This window comes from Eucalyptus grandis, chromosome 5, assembly GCF_016545825.1.
Source record: "Eucalyptus grandis isolate ANBG69807.140 chromosome 5, ASM1654582v1, whole genome shotgun sequence".
Classification (NCBI taxonomy): Eukaryota; Viridiplantae; Streptophyta; class Magnoliopsida; order Myrtales; family Myrtaceae; genus Eucalyptus; species Eucalyptus grandis.
The window spans coordinates 41,665,582-41,685,517 of NC_052616.1; the positions used below are offsets into that span (position 1 = coordinate 41,665,582).

A 19,936-nucleotide genomic window follows, 5' to 3' on the forward strand; every position below is an offset into this window, starting at 1 on the left:
TATAAAAGAGGAGGTTGAATCAACGCAAGGACTCAAGCTAAGTTAGTCGAAGAATAGAGAGAGAGAGAGAGAGAGTATGTGGTTGTGAAATTACAGTGCGGTTCTCCTTTGGCAAAAGAGAGACATTGCATGCAAAGGTCTTGAAATAGCTTCTCTTCCGCCAAAGGAGAATTGCCCTGTAATTCCCACTCCACTGTCAACGAGTTGATGGCTTAAAGAGAGATATAGAGTGGGTGCAAGTGACGGTTTCTTTGTTGCTTCTTTACCTAGCACTGACAATTTTTTATGCCATGTAGAAACATGTTAATCTGTATGCTTCCACTATATTTTCCTGGAAACAAGAAAATTTAGTTTGAAATAGATAAGTACATTTCTCTCCTTACGTACCATGATTCATAATGCATCTCCATTGCCATTACCATGTACATCTCTCTTCTTGCCGTTGAAACAAGAAAAGTGTTTTAAAGGATTAATTCTTACCTAGATCCATGTCCATGGACCAGACTCATCATTGCCATTATTCATGGGCGCCACACGTGTATTCCATGTTATCAACCGTCGTAACTGCTCTGGTACGTTGGACCCGATTCAATGTAAGAGTCTCTTCTTTTTAAATTGATTAATCTTGCTTCTTCATTGGCAGGTTTGCGTCGTGCCTTTGCAAGCTGTTTTTACAGGTGAAGCTTGGCTCCGACAGGACTAATAATCCTCAAGAGGTTGGTTAAATGGCAAATCAACTGGTTTGAATGTGGTAGATTTCATGATCGGATTACGATGTACATCTCTCACTAATATAATCTTGGGGAACACAGTTACTATCCATGAACCTAATAGATTTTTTTTCTTTTTTTTTTAGCTCCTTGTTTAAATATGATCAAAGCTATTTGGAAAAATTCCAAATAAGGACCCGAAATGAATCTATTTTCTCAAATAAGGACCTAAAGTGAACATTGTGTCAAATAATGACCCGAAGTAGACTCATTGTTTCAAATAAGGACCAGAAATAATCAAGTTAATCTCTATTGAGGATCTTAGTTCGTCAGCAGACATTTTTTGGCAATTAAAATAGGGGCAATTTTGTTAGAAATTTGTGATTGGAAAAAAAAGGAAAATTCTAAATTAATTAAGTTTAGGTTATTCATCTAGATATTTACGTTTTCTTCTTTCTTCTCCCCCGCTGCTCCTCAACCAAATCGTTGCCCGGTCATCATCGTGACTCAATTCTTGTCGCTTCTCGCCTTGCTCAACCAGTGGAGAATTTGGGTCTCCACAAACAATGAAAAAGCATCTAGTTTTCTTCTTGTTTTTGAATTCGTGCCTCAATCGAGTGGAGAATTTGGGTTTTCGACTTTGCGGAGGATGGGTACAAGGAGTGGGAGAACTTTGGTCTTTAACTTCGGGGAGACCATAAAAAAACCTAGGGTTTTTTTGTTTCTGTTTTAGGATTTGTTAATTTTCCCTATATATATATTGGACAAAATTGCCCAAACTCTGATTGTCGGAAATGTCACATGCTTGATAGCCGGCGAATATTTGGCTGACCAGCAAGCTCAGGTTCTTATTTGGAATTGATTTAACCACTTCGGGTCCTTATTTGATACAATTGGTCAACTTTAGGTCTTTATTTGACACAAAATTCATTTCGGATCCTTATTTGAGAAATTCGGTCAACTTCGATCCTTATTTGGAATTTTCCCAAGCTAATTAGCATAAATGTTCTAAATCTGGCCATGGTCTGTTTGCCATTATCCAATTTATTCGAATTGTTGTTGATTGGGTATTGTGTGTAAAAGTGATTGCTGTTTCCTTACAAAGATGAAAACCAACTTCAAATTCAATTCTAGTAGCATGGAGAGCTTTTTCTTGAGTTATTGAATTATATTATTAATTTCTTACTATGTTTTTGTCTTATACTAGCTTAATTGATATTAAATTAGCTACATCTCACGACACGGAAGCAAGTTAAGAGTAGTTAAAGACTGATTCTGAAGGTAAATTTCATAAAAAAAGTTTAGGAGGACCCACCCCCATTTTTGGTAGACACTCAATTTTCTAGTGAATTCACTCTCTCCCTCCCTCCCTCCCGAAAATTAGAACCTTTCTCTGGAGTCTCTGTCAGAATGCTATACCCACCAGAGAAAATCTCTACAAAAGAACAATTACAACCGACCCGTTATGCCCACTGTGTTCCTCGAGAACCGAAACCACAGAGCATCTGTTTCTATTATGCAAATGGACTAAAAAAATATGGGAGGACCACCGATTACAGGGCGCAAATATCACACGACAAATAAAGCGCTTTGATCAGTGGTTGATGGAGGTATTTGACTCACGAAGGGACGTACCTGCACGGGAGTTCATCGGCTTGGTTCTATGGCAGATCTGGAAGGCCCGGAACGATTGGATTTTCAGAGCACAGCCCCCAAAACCAGCGGATCTACTGGAGCTAGCACAAAACCAAAGCATCACTTTCAGCAGATGGACGATGAAACCGAAAGCAGAAACCCTAAATCGAAACTTACCGGTTCGCTGGAAGCCACCGAACAGATGGGAGATCAAGATGAACGTTGATGCGTCATGGGTTCCAGGTGCGTTTACTTGTTCTATCGCCGGAATTGTACGCGATGCAGCAGGGCAAGTCGTTGAGGGCTTCGCCGCCGAATCTAGGGCTTCTTCGGCACCACAAGCGGAGGCCGAGTCTGTCTTGCACGGGATTTTTACTTAAAAGAGATGCAGATGCGGCACGTGGAGAGAACTGAAAGTAAAGTAGTTCAATGGAAGTGCGAAAGTGACAGCTCCCTGATCGTGGACAGCGTGATGGGCCGGGCTGAGCCCCCATGGAACTTAAAAGAAATAGTCAAACGGTGCAGAGAAGAACTATCCATATGCAAAAACATTACGGTGGAATATTGTCCTCGCGACGCAAATAGAGTAGCCGATTGGTTGGCACGGAATCACAGAGTCAAGAAGCTTCCTCTAAATTGGTTGGAAAACCCCCCTTTACCTCTACGGAAATCTTATGTTCCGAATATTATCCATCGTTGTCTTGTAAGACTCCTTAATCGAATGCATATTATATTTTCGATCAAAAAAAAAAAAAACCAAGAAAACTAACTTTATTTATCGCCTCTCTCATTACTTTCACGATATAAATGCCTCATCACTCCCAGCAAGACACTATTTTCTCTAGTATCCTCTTATCAGTTGGCCTATAGAAGGTTATCAATTTAAATTTATGGTTTCATCTTTCGAATCACAAAAACTCCATAATAAGATTTTATTTTCATGATGGCATATGAATAAACAATTGATTGCCTATTATTTTTTTAAATAGTTTGAGCGAAACTATATCTTAGAAAAGAAAATTAAATTTCAATTTCAATCTAGTTATCTAATTGACCTTGACCTTGTGAACGTTGTCTAGATAAATTAGTAGGTTTCTATCAAGAAAGATGACTTACTTTGTGTTTTACTTTAAGCTTTTAGACGTTCTATCTGAATTGCAAAGGGAGTTGAAATTCTAATTACACATTCTTTATTGTCAAACTCACGTCACGTTATTTTAGAGGAAATTTTTAAGGTTTTGATCCACTTGCTATGAGATTGAATCTTCAATTAATATAATTATATTATTTATAATGTTAGAAGTAGAACAGCAAAAAGTTCTCTTTATTTTTTTTCTTTTTGTGCTTTTTTTTTTTGTTGATATTCAAATATGATATAAAGACAGACATTTTAACATCTCCCCACGCTTCTAACAAATTAACCATTTCCATATTATGATGAATTTTTTTTCCATTTTGGAGAAAAAAATACCAGTCTACTTCTTCCTGTACGGGGAAAAAAAACGAAAGAAGGCAATATTATAAAATAGTTTGAGATACGAAAACGGTTACTCATAAATTAGGAATGACAGGAAAAAGTCTATCAATAAATGTATGACCAAGTCTGCTGTTACAAGGGTATATTAGCCCGTCACCTCAAAAAAGGTGCATTTTAGTCAAAAGGAGTGTGAAAATAGCACCGCCAAAGTTTATGGGTTTGCTTAATATGTTTTGAAATTTGGGCTACTTTTTTTTTTTTTGGTAAGGGAAATTTGGGCTACTTTTGATAACAAGAAGGTGCAATTTTTTTTTTTTTTTTAATACATGCTGGACTTTGTACAACGGGAAGTTTCGTGAAGGAAAAAAGGATTTGTCTTCAAGCGAATGCAACTGGAATCTAATCTTCCATGCATAGCAATGCCATTAGTACCATTTCTAGATCTCCCAACTTAGTGACCAACAAAGTGCCATGTATATAATTAGTCGAGGTGAGCTGCATGCTTTTGATTTTCAAAGGATCCGAATAAGGCAACTGTTCTAAGTCATATACTTGCTTTGATTTTCCCTCTTTGCGCTCGGATTGACTGAAGGAAGGAAATGGAAGCTGGAGAAGAACAAATTTCCACTCAATGTCGATCAGCCGAAAATATGAGATGATGATGGCCGAAGAGGACCATGCAGTGAGGCATCTCCAACGCCTGCTTAGAGTTCAGGTAGTTGTCCTGGATTTGGACGCTTCTTACCTCTTCCGAGTCAGGGTCAAGCTGAAGCATTTAGGCCAACGAATCCTAGTCAAGGTCCTAGAGTTGGACCCTCCATACATCCTCCGAATCAGGTTGAAGCATTTAGGCCAACGAGTCCTAGTCATGGCCCTGGAGTTGGACACTCCATACATTGTCCAAGTCAAGTTAGAGCATTTAGGCCAAAGAGTCTTTGGACTACTACCTTATATGGAGAGTGCAAGAAATTTTCAAGTTCTTTCTTTTCACCGTCTTCTTTCTGGACTGTTTTATGTAGTTATGGAGCCTGACATTCCATCTACAAGCTCGTCTGATGAACTATCTTATTTTCATCTAAAATAATCGCACACTTTACACGCTAAAATATTAAAGGTATATTCTTGGAATTGGATTAGGTCACCCCGAATGGCTTCTCTCTCTTCCCTTTTAGAGAGAGAAAATCCTTTCGAAGCTGGGACAATGAAATCTTCACTAATCATTTACCACTTTTTATCTGCTTTTCTTACCAATGCCTTTTCATCGCTCTCTTCGGCAGCATCCAATGATTTAGAATGCTTGTCGTCGGTCAATCAGGTCCTTCACAAGCCCTTTCCCAGTCCCCGCGCAAGAGTCACTGCATCGAATCGTCTGCAAACTAATGGACTTACCAAAGACCATATGAAAATAATAACCTTTATTTGTGTGACACATCAAATCCTTTCCAATTAATTTACCGATTGATTAGTAATTATTGACTTTCATTTGAATTACTTACAAATATTTAATTTTTTAAATTTATTGACCTTTTTTCTTTTGTTGTTTACTAACTTTTAGTTGCTTTACTTACCAACCACTAAATTCACAATCCTTTTTAAAAAAAATTAGAAACCTTAATTAGAGTAATTGTCAACTTTTTTTATTAAATTAGTAATTAGTTTGTGTTGCCAACTTTGATTTGAGTTAGTTATTCATGTTAATTTGATTATCAAGTTTTTCTATCTCTAATAATGAAAAAATGAAAAAACTTCTTTTGTCTTTTACCAACATTTGTGTACATTGCTTACCGACAGTTTATATTTAACAATAATTATATGAAATTTCCAGCATTTCTTTGAACGAATTACATGCTTTTCTCCGATTAAGCTACTAATTATCGTTGTGTTACTCACTCTCAATTGAGTTACTTACCAAAGTTTATCATTTTAATTTGCAAATTATTCTTATCTTTTATCAACTTTTTTTGTATATCTTATCCACAACTACAGTTTGTCAACTACAATATGAAATTGTTGATCATTATTTGAGTGGTGTAGAACTTTTTCTTTTGATTGTTACCAACTATTTTAAGTTATCAGCTCTCATTTGAGTTTTCTACCAATTTTTATTTTATTTTTAAAAAGTACTAACATTTTGTCATTTACTAATTCTTTTTGTTTCTTATACAGGTCATACATATATTGATTCTATATACGATTTAGTTAATTTTCTCCCATTAGATTACCAATTTTTTGTCATCAACTCTAAAGTTAATATAACTTCGGGATAAACTTGAAAACTTTTCATAATATACATATTTATTTGAAAGCAAATTCTTCAATGGTCAAGCGGGAATATGCTGTAGTAACACTGAGCTAATGCAAGTTCGGAGTTTGAGTGGATGGATGCAAGACAGATCGAGATAGTAAATATAAGATATCAGCAATCGACGTAGCAGTTGCTAATTACTGCCTATTTCCTTACTTAGACAGAACCATGTGAAATATGCGAAGTCTCTTAAATTGTGACCATTGAATTTAGATAAGAGTAGCTAACTTTAAAAAGAAGGCAAGCTACTATAAAACTTGGAAACTTTATATTTGCATGAATCAGTTGAAATTGTTAGTGTATCGCATCAGCGTTGCTAACCAAAAATTTATTGGTACCTATTAACCGGAAAGCTTGGTAAGTCGTGCAAATAAAAACTAATAAACTTGGTGCACACATATACTTTTGTAAGTTCGTCTAGAAAGTAGGTTAATAATTCATGCACATGGTAACCTAAATCTAAATAAGTTAATTTGACCCCAAAAAAAAAAAGTTGCTAACCCAATAAAATATTATTATATTCAAAAGTAAGTGATTGACTTAAATTAAAATTGGTAATTCACAACTAATCTGTAACTTAATCGGAAAAATTTGATGAGTCATTAAAATAAAGTTAGTAACTATTATCAGAGTTAGTAAATTTAAGACATAGGTAAACAGCATGAATAAGAATTTGTAAAAGATAAGAAAAATTGGTAATTAAAAAATGAAAATTGATAATAAAAAGCTAATTAGTAGTTTATTTGGAGAAAAGTTAGTGACTCTAGTTTTTTTTTTTTTTTTAAAGTGCCTCTGGTTAACTATTGATAATTTTTTTTTTTAATAAAGATAGGATGTTTTAAGGGGTCAATACGAAAAACAAACAAAAATTGTAAATTATAAAAAAAAAAAATTAAAAAGAAATAATGTGATCATAAGTCCTATACTAACATAAATTTGCAATCTTCTTTGTTATGTTTCATTTTTTTGACTAGATCCTATAGGGATGTGCAAAGAAAACGAGAACTGGCCGAATTGCTTGGAACTAAATCAAACTTGTTCAAAACTGGTGAATACTAGTTTAGTTCCTAATCCCAAATGTGAAACTGCCCACCCATCCATTCGGACAGGTATATATATAAATCTAGCTCACTTACACTGAAAGTGAGCCTTTTCCCTTTTATTTTTTATTTCCTACCTCCTATCCACAACATTCTACATTCACATCTCTCTTAACTCTCTGCAACTGGTCCCCCTCCCTCCGTGATGTTCTCTCTCTTTTCTCGCATTTTCCCTCTCTTTCTCGTGTGCCAATTGTTGGATGGAGTGAACTGAGGCATCTTAGCAAACGTCAATCTCGTTCGTCATCTTCCCCTGCGATTTTCCTTCCTATAGTCGGCGAAAGCTTTCTCTCTCGTGTCGTGGTTTCCCCTGCACATCCGAGCTGAGGCATCTTCGGATCCGTGGCCGCAGGATTGAGGAGCAGCGATCGGCATTTCCTCCGAGCTGCGTTTGGAGGGCGGGGTTTTGATCTTGATAGAGTTTCCTGCGATGGTGTTGGTAATGTGGGGAGTTTGATTGGTTGAAGCGTTTTGAGTTCAAGGGGTTTTGAGAGAAGGATGAGTGGAAATGGCGAAGCGGACTATAGCTTCCTATTATGTGTTTTATTAATTGATGAATATAATTTTATAGGGATTGAGGACCAGTTTCATGAATCCATCCAAAAACTAAACCGGCGGCTCAATTCTCTGTTCTAGTTTTTAAAAACCGGTAATTTAGTGAACGGGTGGGAACGGATTGCCTGAACTGTACTCACCACTAAAATTCAATGAAGAGATTTGCCAATGTGGACTTGATGGCATAAATATTTCCTTCTAACATGGACTTTCTCTCCACATCCCCCCCGACATTGCCTTGCAAGCCTTGGATGATTACAACCGCCTTGTCGAGGCCATCGTCTATCTCCAACCTAAATGCTCAATTCAACTCTCTAGACTTCATGTTGGTATTCTACTTCAACAAATCTCAATTTAAGTCTGAACCAATCAGACTTTAAATTGAAAGTTCATTCAGTAATTTCAATGAACGATTGAGCTTCATTCTCTTCCTCTAGTTCTTCATCGCATGACTCTCACCAAACGAGCTTCTCTTACTAGATCACAAGGTCAAATTGTTCAAGAATAGAGAGAGAAGGAGAGATTGTGGAGAAATTTATTCATCGCATCATCATTTAACAATAACGAGAGAGAATCCCAAAAATGAGGTAGTGTCGCGACCTTCCCGAATTTTTTGAATGTGAATTACCTAAAGAAGGCTAATGGATTACTAAGTCTTAAGACTTGGCACGGACCCTCCCAAGTCCTACCAATTGCGACTTAATGTTAAGAAATTAATCTATTTAAACATGCAATTGTATTCAATTTGGAGCCGCCACTAACCAATTAAGGTTGGTTAGAAACCCAAGTAAAGTATGGGAGAATACTTTACTTTTGCAAACCAGAGATTCAGTAAGTCCGGGGACATGATTACGCTAGATTAGTCTAACGCCCTTTCGGTACCTTTTTATTTTAATTTCAAAAATATTTTGCAGGCAATATTGATTAATTTTAATTTAAGCTACTAACATGCAAATGGTGGTCATGCGAGTGCACAATCAATAAAATAACATTCAATAAAAAAATGTTAATAAAAATGCATGCCCTAAACATGATTTCTAAATGACATGATACCTAGTTTTTATTATTATGCAATCTTAATCTAAATTTAATATGCATGAATTTTACTTTAATGATATATGAAATGCGATTTATATGGCATAATTTGAACTATCACCATATGTATGCAATCTAATTTATATAATCCTAAATATGTATATGCTACGTGATATGGGATGAATAACATGGCATTTCTACATGCATGCTCTTTTATGATTTTTTTTTATGATGATTCATTTTTTAATGCATATATGCAACCTATGCTAAATGATGATATGAAATGAGGTTAATTGTGAATTAACCTATTAACTAACCAAGGAAATGATCTTTAGTTTTTTTTAAAAAAAATTTAATGACATAATGTTTTTTATTGAAAAGAAAGTAACTTAATGGTGCAATGATCATCTTTTAGCATTTTCCTTTTTATTAAAAAAAAAACAATTAAACTATAACTCACATGGCATGCATAACATTTTGTGTTCCTCTTTTTGTTTTACTAAATGAAAATTGACTTAATCTAAAAATATCTAGGTGTGTTGCTTTAATATGAAATGTGTATGGACCTAAGTACATAAGTTCTAGATATGACAATATTTTATTAATAAACAAATTCTAATTAAACCTATTATGCAAATTAACTAACATGTACCTAATATTTTTTGATTTTTTTTATTGAAATTCGAAATTAATAAAGAATAATTAAACTATTTAAAGTGAATAATATTCTAATTTATTTTAGGAATCAATTTAACTTAAACTATATCTTATCTTAAAAGCTATATAAAAAAATTCAAGACATGCCAACATTATTTAAAATTAACCCTAACAAAAATCACCCATCTAAAAGTATAATCTAAAAATTATAATCCTATAAATGCAATTCTAATTTACTGACCCTAAAAATATAGTCCTAATTTACTAAACCTAAATGCTCTAATACAATATTTAGATTTTTATGTGTTTTCTGATTTTTTTTTATTATTTTGTTTAGTCTTTCCAAACAAGTAATTATTTTAAAAGAATGAAGATAAGAACTAAAATAACTGAAAAAATGATCTGTTGTCTCACGGATTAAATTAAAAATTATTTTAACTCTATAATAATTTAACAATTGAAATATTATCAAAATTCCTAAAAATTAAAGTAATTAAAAATGACTCGACGTCTTACGGGTCAAATTAATGATTACCTTAATTTGAGATAAAACCCCTAATGTCTACAAAGGTCTACAAATTATTGACATACAATACTACAATTCAAACAATTAAACTAAAAGAATGCTATCAAATAAAATAAACAGAAAAATAACACAAAAATAAAGACAGTAAAATAAACTAAACTACAAAAAGGTAAAAGTAAATATTAAAAAAAAAAAAAAACTACCTAAGGAGGGTAAACCAACGTCAACGAGGAAGCGGATCGCAGGCAGAGGCGGTGCGGAAGCACGGCGTCGGCGAGGTCAGGAATGGCGAGGAAGGTCTTGGTGGCCGGAGCAGGGGCTGTCCGTCGGAGGTCCGGCGAGATTCGGCAGTAACCACACCTACAGCAAAACAGAGAAGGCAGCAGGTGGCTCTGTTTCGGGCGTGCAGCAGCGAGCAGAGCAGCAAACTCAGCAGCAGGGAGGTCACTCGGGCGTGCAGAGCAGCTCGCTCAGGCGGAGGACTCGGGGCTGGCGCGTTGGAGCGGGCGAGAGCGTCGGGCACCGGGTCGAGCAGAGGTGACGCGGCGTCGGGGCAGAGCAGCACGGGAGGTCTGGGCGCTACAGAGGCGGGCGTAGGCGGTGCGGATCTGGTTCGGGCTACTGTGGTCAGGAGCGGCGCAGCTTCAGCAAGCGTTGGCGAGGGGCTGGGCAGATCACGAACAGAGCCGAGGTCGTCAGGGAAGAGTCCGGCGAGGTGGCGGTAGCTAGTGTGACGATTGGGACTAGCTGCAGCTGCTGCAGCGGCGTCGTGCTGCAGACGGAATGCAGCGGAAGAGTTCGGGCTGCTGCAAGTCGCGGCAAAAACCGGCGAAGTGTTGCTGTGGGCGTCGCTTGGCACAAGGGGACTCGAGATCCGCAAAGGCGTCGCAGAAACAGAAGCTTCGCCGAGGGCGAAGCGACGCGGGGGGCGAAGTGGATGGCGGTGGTCGCGCGGTGAGGCGGAGCGGCAACGGCAGCTCGACGGCACGGAGGAAGTGGGCAGCAGGGACGTCGGACGGGAACTCACGAGGAAGATGAACAGTTGTTCATCTTTTTGCTTTTTCCTCTGGCTCCAAAATCTTACGGTTGAGTTTTTGAATTCAAAATTTTTTTTTTTTAATTTCCCTCTAATCAAAGATTATCTTCTATAAATTTAAAGGATAAGCTTGATCTTAAACTAGGTGTCAACAGACAGCACTGCTAATCTCACATAATCATGCAGCCCCTCCACGAGGTGGTCATAATTATCCCCACTTGGGGCAACAGCGGGCACATCAGATGGTATCCACCATCGTGGCCGACCTTAGTAGTCTTGTGGACCACATGACCCATTTTTTGACTCAAAATCAATGGGCCGGGCGAGACATGAATTGTTTGAAAATTTATAAATAGGTTAAAGTGGGTTCACAATATCAAAGCCCACTAGATATGAGCTTACGGGCTAAAAATGAACCCATTTTCAGCCCATTTCAACCCAAAAACTTTATTAGTTGAAGAAAAGAAAAGACACAAATAATTGACGAGATCGAAGAAGAGACAGAGATCTACGCATGATCAAAGAGACGAATACAATTATATTTGCTTGCGGGACTCTTGTCGCTATATCTTCTTTTTTTTCTGTTCAGATAATAAATTGTTAGGGCTAAAATAACTTCATTTTAGACCCACGAATACCCATATCTATTTGGGCTTTGATATTATGAACCCATATATCATGTTTATAAATTTTCAAACAACTCATATATCATCTAGTTTGAGTCCAAAATGGGAAATGAACCCATTTTGCTAGCTCTCCACCACCTGGTTGGCGCAAAGTTGAGAGAGAGAGAGAGGACTATCGTTTAGACTACTGAGGTCGGCTATTGACGCTGTTGAATTATTAATGGAGTAAGCTTGAATTAACTAAAGTTCGTATTCGAATTGACCGTGCTTGAATGAAAAATTAATTAAGTTTAAGCTCAACTTCAAACAATGAGTTTTGTCGCTATAGCAAAATAGTAAAAACGATAAATTATAATTTGGAAAATCTAAATATAATTAAAATATTGAAACCCAACATTAACTATGCTCATGAGTTTTTTCAAATATTAAAATCACTTTCGTTCAAGTGGGAATCCAATAATTGAGTTAATTGGACTCAATCACATAAATCAAGATAGAATGGAGTATGACTCGAATAGTCTGCAAGGCGATATTGAGAAGAACCCATGTGTAGTTCACCTGTCCTTCATAAAAATATGGTTAACGGTATCAGTTCAAAAGATTTAGGTCGATCAAGTGTAGAATTGTAGAGACTTTAGTTGCCTAGCTTTTACAATTTGAAGTTGCGTTTCATCTTTGTAAGAAACATTCATCACTTTTATACGCAATACTCAATCATCAAAACTGTATAATTAAATAGTGCAATATGATCATATCTGATTATTGCTGGATTTGAAACATTGATGTTAATAGATTTAATCACATTTAAACAATGAGCTACAATTAAAAAAAAAAAAAAAAAAAAAAAGACTAGGCTCCCAGATAGTAATTCTGATCCTCAAGATTATTTGGAGAGGGAGATGTGCTTTGTTATCTAATAATGAAATCCGGCATCCAAACCAATCAATTTGCCACTAAACCAATTTCCTTTGGATTATCACTTCTATTTGAGCGAAGCTTCACCTGGAAACCTACTTTGAGAGGCATGACGTACACCTGCCAATGAACAAGTGAGATTAGTCGCTTCAAAAGGAGAGACTCTTGCATCGACTTGGATTACATGCAATCGCGGTTGATGATGTGGGCCCACATAGGGCTCTTACAAATAAGGGCAATGATGAATTTGATTCATATGAACCTGAGTCTAGATAAGAATTTTCCCTTTAAAATACAAAAGTTCTTGTTGCCAACACAAAGATGATTTACTTTACTCATGAAGATGCATTATGAATAGCATTATGCATGGAGAGAAATGTACAAATTATTTTGAACTCACTTCTCTTTTTAATCAAGAAATCAAATGGAAGCAAGTAAATCAAGATGGTTTCTACATGGCAGGAAAATATGTTAGTGCTCAGGAAGAAGAAAAGAAGAAACCATAACTTGCACTAACTATTTATCTCTCTCCTTTTTTTTCGGGTAAGAACTCTTTATCTCTCTTGAAGCCATCATATTCTTGATGGAGTGGGAATTACAGGGCAATTCTCCTTTGGCAAAACAGAAGCCATATGATAAAGGTCACGGGCTTTGCATGCAATGTCTATCTTCTGCCAAAGGAGAACTGCACTGTTATTTCACAACTCCATTCTCCTCTCTCTCTCTCTCTCTCTCTCTCTCTCTCTCTCTCTCTCTGCGCACTCACTTCGATTAACTCAGCTCGAGTCCTTGCCTTGATCCAACCTCCTCTTTTATAACACTATTGTTCGCACAAACTTTCGGATATGCCACTTAGACAGAACAGTATATGCCGGAACAATTCTTGGATAGGTTCTTTTTGGACATGGTCCCAAATTCTTGACCCATCTTTTTCTCAAAGATTCGAAAGGCCAACTCGACATCAAGATGGACATTTTTCTCTCATCATGAGAAATGCTCTCTTTTATGTGCCATTGCATGGAGAAATACTGAGAGAGAGCAATTTATAAAGTGCAAGACTTTCCTAGTTATTGCTTTTTAATTCGAGAGCTATTATGTTGTGGCTAGGATAATTTTCCTTTTATAATTTTCCTTTGACTCTATTTGGCTGTAGCCTCATAGAATTATATTATTCGGTAGTGCTGGAAACAAATTTTTTTTTTAATGAGCAATTTTCAACAAGTTGCTGAGTGTAAAAAAAAAAATAGTGATAAAAAAAACAAATATAAGTCACTTTTGTTTTGAGGGTTAATTTTTTGAAAAATTCTAAACTAGTACAATTTCAAACTTAAATTCCAAATTGACACATCTTTAACAAATTTATTTTATGTTAGTTTCCGTTAAATTTTACTATTAAATTACTAAGTTAGATGACACATTGTAGTGACGGATGCACCCATTTAGGGTTTTATTATCCATTTGTCACTAGTGTACTAGTTTATGGATTTTCGTGATATTAATCTAATTTAATAAAAACTAACGGATGATAAATTTATCGCAAATATACGAGTTTGGTGGTCAAAAAATTGTTTGGAATAAATTTGTTATAAGTGTACTAATTTGGAATTTTTGGTGGTCAAAAAATTAATTTGAAGTAAATTTGTCAAACATATACTATTTTGATGTCTTTCATGACATTAATCATTGTTTCAAAATAGTTCGAGTACTTCTTAGAAAATATCACCGATAATATCTTAATAAACAAATAGTTTCAGTACTTTTTAGAAAAATCACCAATATTCTCTCAATTAACTTGTATTGTTATTAGAGTTTGTATAATTAAGTCCGAGTGTTGATATGAGAGAGAGAGAGAGAAAGAGCTTTTTAGAAAAATCACCAATAATCTCTCAATTAACTTGTGTTGTTATTAGAGTTTGTATAATTAAGTCCGAGTGTTGATATGAGAGAGAGAGAGAGAGAGAGACGGAGGGAGGGCGGGCCCAAATAGACTTTTAAAATTAAATAAACAAAAGATAAAAGAAATCTCCGGTCCTTGCCAATTGCATCATTGCTCCTCTCGCGTTGCCGCCCGCTCCGTTGATCACTAACGTCCTTGGTCCTCCTTGTTCGACCACGCAGCCATAGACACTCGGTGGCTCACGAACACATAGAGAACCGATAGATAATCACCTACACATAGAGCACCGAAATCGAGAATCGAAAAGTTACGAAGAATTTTAGCTTGAGAATTGATAATCACCTTCTGGTTGTTGAGCTTATGTAATAGTCGAACACGATCAATAACATCCTTTTATTGAGAGTTATGTCGCACGATTGAGAGAGAGAGAGAGAGAGAGAGATCTATACCATGATCAGAGAGCTGAAGACTGTTACATTTGCATGTGAGACTGTTGTCGGCCAGATTGTCGCTGGTGCTGACAATGCCACTGGCGAGACCAACGAAGTGGGCGACATCGCCGATGGCGGAGGGGCATCATCGATAGCGATTCTATTCACTCTTCCTCCCTCTCTTCTTCGATATCGTCAGTTATTTGTATCATTTGTTTTCTTCTGCTAATAAAGCTTTTGGGCTGAAACGGGTTGAAAAATGGGTAATGTGGTCCGCAAGACTTATGAGGCCGGCCACGATGGTGGCTACCATCTGATGTGCAAGATGTTGCCTCAAGTGGTGATGATTATGACCGTCTCGTGGAGGGAAAAATTGTCCAAGAAATCCTAATTCTATTGCAATTTTTGTCAATTTGATCTTAAAATTTTTAATTTTGCCAATTGAATCCTAAATTTTTTCACTTTTTGTCAATTGAGTCCATTTGATCAATTTTGATCGGAAATTACTAACGTGAAGACTACCATTGACATGACAATTTTTAATATTATTTAATGATATTTTAATTATTTTTATTTTTTAAGGTTTTGAAGAGAAGGCTAGTGAGGGTGGTTGGCCGACCCTTGCCGACCACAGGTGAGAGTCAATGACCCTCGCCAGCCATAGGTGAGGGTTGGTTAACCCTCACCAAGACCAGGCAAGGGTCGCAACCCTCGTCGGCGAAAGCAAGGGTGCACGAGCCCTCACCTGCATCTATGAGGGCCGCGACGCCCTCACCAGATCTAGCCAAGCAAGGGCTTGGTAGCCCTTGCTGGCCCCAGGTGTGGCGACCCTCATCGGATTTGGGCGAGGGCTCATGCGCCCTCACTTTCGTTGGCAAGGGCGTCGCAACCCTCACCTAGAGCTGGTGAAGGCTTGCCCAAGGCGGCAAGGGTTGGTCGGCCACCTCGCCAACCTTCTCTCTAAAACCATTAAAAAAAAACCAAGAAAAGTAAAAAGAAAAAAACATAAAAAATTATAAAATATTATTAAAAATTGCCATAATAACACCAGCCGTCCACATTAGCAATTTCCAGCCAAAATTGGTCAAATTGACTCAATTGGCAAAAGGTGTAAAGTTTTAGTACTCAATTGGTAAAATTGAAAGGTTTAAAACTAAATTTGCAAAAGTGCAATAGATTTATGACTTTTTGGACAATTTTCCCTCTTGTGGAGGGGTTGTAGGATCACGTAAGATTATTAGTGTGGCCTCATTTTTGGGGTTTTGTCTCTCGTTATCGTTAAATGATGTTGGGATGATTAAATTTCTCTTAAATCTCTCCATCTCTCTCTATTCTTGAACAATTTGACCTTGTGATCTGGCCAGAGAAGCTCATTTGATGAGAGTCATGCAACGAAGGACTAGAGGAAGAAAATGAAGCTCAATTAAGAGTTTGACCATGTGATCTGGCTTGAGAAGCTCGTTTGGTGAGAGTCATGCAACGAAGGACTAGAGGAAGAAAATGAAACTCAATTGTTCGCCGAAATTACTGAATGAACTTTCCATTTAAATTTTGCTTGGTTCAGACTTAAATTGAGTTTCGTTGAAGAAGAATACCGACATGAAGTCTAGAGAGCTGAATTGAACATTTAGTTCAGAAAGGAGTGTCCATAGAAAGAGAGAGAGAAAGTCTTATCAATTCTCAAACTCAAACTCTTCATCACTTCTCGATTCTCGATTTCTAATGCTCTCTGTGAAGGTGATTATCTATCTGTGTTTTATGCATTCGTGAGCCACCGGATGCTAATGGTTGCATGGTCCAAATGAAGAGGACCAACGATGGAGTATTTTTCATTTATTTATTTTTGGAGATCTATTTGGCCTTTTACATTATTTTTTAGGTAGGTTATGTGGGTGAAGGGGTGAGCATAGTTCGGGTGGGCAGTTCACACTCTAGAATTGAGAACTGTCTACTAAGGATTGGTTCCAAAAAATTGGAATCGGGAACCATTTGTTAGTTCCATGAACCTATCCAGGAATCGAACTGCACTGGTGGTCTGATTCGTGAGTAGGTCCATAGAACCGATCCTGCCAAACTTCACACACTTAGTGCGACATTTTCCAGCAAGCTTAAGTAAAGCAAAAAACAAAGAACTTCCATATTCTAAGTTGCAATATCAATAAAAAGATGAACACATATTAAAAGTTGAGAGCTAACGCTATTAGTCAATGTGTGTTGACTTAGTAGAGGCGGTGAGTGAGAGATAGTGCGACAACTTAGACGAGTTAAAAGTGGGACGAGATGAGCACTCATTTAATGGATGTTGAGCTCTAAATTAAGAGTTTTATGATTTTCATTTTTCTTAAATTATTTTTTGGTTGGAAACTTTTCTTAAAAATTAATTTTACATTTATATATTACCGGTCCAGTTTGGATGGGTAGGTGGACGGTTCCACATCTAGAATCGAGAACCAGACCAGTACCCACCCGTTCCAATAAATTGGAATCGAGAACCAAATCAACCCCCTTGGGAACTGCCGAATCTGGTCCGATCTGATCCAATTCCAAGTGATTCCAAATTCTTTTGCACACCCGTAGGTGAGGTTGGATTGACCTAGGTTGTGTTGGGTCTCTCTTTCTCCCCCACCAACATTCGGACTTAGTTATACGAACTCTAATAACAACACAAGTTAGCCGAGGGACTATCGATCGTTTTTCTAAAAAGTAGTGGAACAATTTGTTAGCTAAGGGACTATCAGTTTTTTTTTTTTTTTTTAAGTACCATAACTATTTTGAAAGAAAAGTGGCTTAACTTTGTTTTTATTATTTAACACTAATTTTTTGACACTTATCAACACTTGTTAAAACTGGTACAAAAAAACATTCCATATCTTTTAGTACGGAATAATATAATTCTATGAGACTAAAGCCACTTGGAGTCAAAGACAAATTAAAAGAAAAGAATCCTACCTACGACATAATAGCTCTAGAATTAACAAGCAATAATTAGATAAGTCTTGCCCTTCGTATTTCTCTCTCTCCCCCTCTTCGTCCCCCCTAATGCAATGACACGTAAAAGAGAGCATTTCCAATGACAAGAAAACTAAGCCTAATATCCTAAAAAAATCTCCAAATTCAACTTTTGTCTAAATTTTTGTCTCATAAAAAAAAACCTATGACTTTAAGTCATATCCCAATTCCATCTCAAACCTTTTTTTTATCTCATGAAAGATCCACAACTATAAGTCTTATCTCAATTTCACCTTCTAGCCTCCATTTTACACTACAATTTTTAGTCTCACAAAAAAACACTAACTTATACTTGAGTCACAAATTTGCCCCATGAACCCTCAGTCCAAAAAATTTTCATTGAACAATCAAGAGATTAAAAACTCCCAAACACAAGCTGTTTGAAAGTCTAGAGCACGACCTATCTAATTGTGGGAGATGAAACATCCCAAACATGAGAAATTAAAGATCAAGTGCAAAATAATAAGGGCGGTTTTAACGGAGGGTCAATGGAGACAGATTTAGGACTCAAATAGAAGTTAATGATTTTTTTATGAGACAAAAAAAAATTATTGTAAAATTGAAACGAGTTTTTTTTTTTTATGAGACAAAAAAAGTTGATGATGAAATTAGTACTTGACCTAAAGTTAATTGTTTTTTATGTGATAAAAAAAAAAAGCTTAAGGTAGAATTAGGACTCGACTGAAGTTGAGGGTTTCTTATGGAACAAAAAATAAATAATAAATAATAATAAGGTAGAATTGGGACTACATCTAAAGTTGGAGGTTTTTAAGGTATTAGGTTAGGAAAAATATCCATCTTGACGTTGACTTGTTCTTTTGCTTCTTTGAGGAAAAGATGGGTCAAGAATTTGGGACCATGTCCAAAAAGAACCTACACAAGAATTGTTCCGGCATGTACTATTCCGTTTACCTAGGATATCCAAAAGTTTGTGCGAATAATGGTTTTATGAAAGAGGAGCTTCAACAATGGAAGACTCGAGCTAAGCTAGTTGAAGTGCACGTAGAGAGAGAGAGAGAGAGAGAGAGAGAGAGAGAGGAGTTGTGGAATTACAGTGCAGTTCTCCTTTGTCAGAAAAGAGATATTGCATACAAGGCCCTTGAACTTCATCAAATAGCTTCTACTGTGCCAAAAGAGAATTGCCCTGTAATTCCCACGCCACCGTTAACAAGTTGATGGCTTTAAGAGACATAGAGAGTCAATGCAAGTTATGGTGTCTTCTTTTCTTCTTCCCGAACACCGACAAATTTTCATGTCATGTAGAAACCATCTTGATTTACTCATTTCCATTTCATTTCCCATGAAACAAGAGAAGTGAGTTCGAAATATATATGGACATATCTCTCCATGCGTAATGCAACTCATAATGCATCTTCATGAGTAAAATAAATTGTATTTCTTCCTTCTGGCAACAAAAACTTGTGTATCTTAAAGGGAAAAAACTTATCTAGACTCAAGTTCACATGGATCAAACTTATCATTGCCATTGTTTGTGAGAGCTCCACGTGTGGGCCCACATTATCAATGACTGTGATTGCACTCGATACATGGACCCGAGTCAATGCAACTCCTTTTCAAGCGACTGATCTCACTTTTTCATTGGCACAAGTACATAGAAAGGTAGTTTTTGCAAGTGAAGCTTGGCTTGAATAGAAGTTTAATATCCTCAAGAGATTGGTTAAGTGGCAAATCGATTAGTTTGGATGTGGCAAATTTCATGAGCAGATTGCAACCAACATCTCCCCCTCAAAATAATCTTGAGGATCACGGTTGCTATCTGGAAGCCTTATCAACATTTACTTTCTCCTTTTTATAGCTCATCGTTAAATATAGGCAAAACTATTAATATCAACAAATATTAAAAGCTGGGCCACAAAAGTCTCTTGATTTTACTCCTTGATTGACTTGAATCTTTTAAACTAGCATCATCACTTGCACTTAGTATGAGCCATAGGCAAACTACCCATAAGTTCTTCTCAATATACCTAGTCGAGCCAAGTAATGCAGCATTGTGCCTGCTTT

General features: G+C 36.7%; 1 long non-coding RNA gene across 1 annotated transcript; it reads right to left on the reverse strand.

Annotated features, from left to right (window-relative positions):
* Window positions 1–2,082: 2,082 nt before the first annotated feature.
* LOC120293135 lies at window positions 2,083–2,713 on the reverse strand. The gene is made up of 3 exons (XR_005550831.1): window positions 2,523–2,713; window positions 2,346–2,446; window positions 2,083–2,145 (listed from the first exon to the last, which is right to left on the reverse strand). It is a non-coding gene; the product is annotated as an uncharacterized LOC120293135 (long non-coding RNA).
* Between the last annotated feature and the right edge of the window lie 17,223 nt (window positions 2,714–19,936).